We start from the raw sequence: 1,907 nt of genomic DNA, 5'->3' as shown, positions 1-1,907 counted from the left end.
GGCCTTCATCTTCATCTGCTAATTGTCCACAAGGTGTCAGAGTTAATCAAGATTTCTTTTCTTTGCCCTCCTCTTGAAGGTGTTTTGGTAACCCCCCAAGGGACTGGGGCTGCCTGAGTGGTGGGAGGCAGAGGCCGTGGTGTGACGATGTTCTCATGAGTTGGTGTTGCTGTCTTCTAGGCTGATCCCAAATTGAAAAACTCTTGTGTTGCTGAATAACTGACTAGGAAAAAAAAAAAATGCTCCCAGGAGAAGTCCTCATATTTACAAGGAAATGGACTGAGCAGGATGACCTGGCTGGCAGTGCAAAAGCAGTAACACAATTAATATGTACGTGGGTGATGTCTGTTGGCTCATCAGAACAGAGCGCTTTCTGAGAATGAATGACTTCATTACAAAGTCATAAAAATATAATGAGATTAAACCGTCTCTTTAGACAAAATGCACTCAGGCATGTGCACAGGGACTACAAACTGATGGTATTTCTGCCCTTCCTCCCAATTCTCGTGTTCAGGTTGAAGCTTAATCCCACACGGTCCCCTTGACTGCCCACCTGTGCACGAAAGCAGAGGGACAGAGATACCACTGAACGTCCGTCTGAAATGAGGTCTCCAAAGCTGGTAAGAAAGCAAAGTCATTAGCTGCATGACATACGTACAGCGAAGGTAGAAGGCTGAAAAGCTCCATCAGATTTTACTGACGTTATTTACATATTGCAGGGAGCCAGCTCCTGCTTCCACATTGTTTTCAGAATGCAAAATTTCAGAAAAATTGGTAGTCAGTAAACACAGTTATCTAACTACTGGTTTTTGCATTTTAATTAGAGTCTGTATTTCTGAGGCTCTTGCAATAAGAAACTAATTAAGCCTCCACATTATTATTTGTAGCTGGATGTTTGGAAACTAAACGTGGCATTTCCAGGAAAAAGATGTTCATCTTGACAGGACTGAGAAGCACAAGGATGTCATTCCAGAAAAATGGATCTTTCTGGCGTGCCCATCAGCAGGCGGGTTAATTGATTTGATTAAGACACAAATGCCTCTACACTCTGCCCTCGTTGCGTGGCCACAAACAGCTCATGCTATTGCACTCGCATTCGGTGTGAAACCTCTGCAGTCAGAAGTGGAAAGTTCTACAGTTAAGGGTACTTTTTCTGGTTTTCTGCTTCCACAAAATAAAAAAAAGAAGCAGATCTGGGTTGTCTGATCTGTTGTGATGAGATGTTTTCGGTTTGCAACGTTAGTCTGCTTCTCACTTCTGCAGCTCGGACAGCTGAAGGAGCAGGGCAGGAACATGCAGCAGCGCACGGGCAGCTTGGCTGGAGAGCTTGCTGCAGGCTGGGCAAAGGCTGTCCCACGGACAGATTTGCATCATGGATGCAATTCCTATGGCTGGTGATGTTCACACCAGAGCCAAAGTCCCAGCACTTTCACTTGGCCAAACTGGTTCCGTGCTGTTTTGCTGTGCTGCTGCCAGAGCAGAGCTGCCCGTGCAGGCGAACGCGAGCCCCTCGCCAAGCCACCCTGTACAACGTGCAGTTTAAAAGCTTCAGTCCATGAATCAAGTGAAGTTTTAATCCAGGCCAATGACTGCAGTCTGAATTATGAATTTAAACTGCTTCAGGATTCTCATTAACAAAAACAAGTCCAAGCGATCTCGTTATTTTTGTCATCGTGTATCCCCCGACTGATATTAATTTCCTACTGTTGCAATTCGGGCACGGAGCGTTGGATGGCACAAAGACGGGCAGCACGCGGACATTTTTTACGGTAATATACATCACAGATTTGCAAGTTTCTCTGAATTTTAAAATAAAAGATACTCCCTGAGGAATCAGGCAAAAGAAGGAAACGGTGCCTCGTACCGACACCGGAGAGCAGCTGGAGAACCGCTAATTGCCCACGCTG

The 1,907-nt window shown here is 45.5% G+C and overlaps 1 long non-coding RNA gene across 1 annotated transcript; it reads left to right on the top strand.

Moving 5' to 3' along the window:
* The first annotated feature begins 520 nt into the window (after nt 1-520).
* Nucleotides 521-1,631, top strand: LOC147527901 (uncharacterized). Its single transcript, XR_015222512.1, has 2 exons — nt 521-620; nt 888-1,631. It is a non-coding gene; the product is annotated as an uncharacterized LOC147527901 (long non-coding RNA).
* The last annotated feature ends 276 nt before the right edge of the window (nt 1,632-1,907 follow it).

Source organism: Tauraco erythrolophus, chromosome 13 (assembly GCF_009769465.1).
Source record: "Tauraco erythrolophus isolate bTauEry1 chromosome 13, bTauEry1.pri, whole genome shotgun sequence".
Taxonomy (NCBI): Eukaryota; Metazoa; Chordata; class Aves; order Musophagiformes; family Musophagidae; genus Tauraco; species Tauraco erythrolophus.
This window is presented reverse-complemented; position numbering and strand designations above follow the sequence as displayed.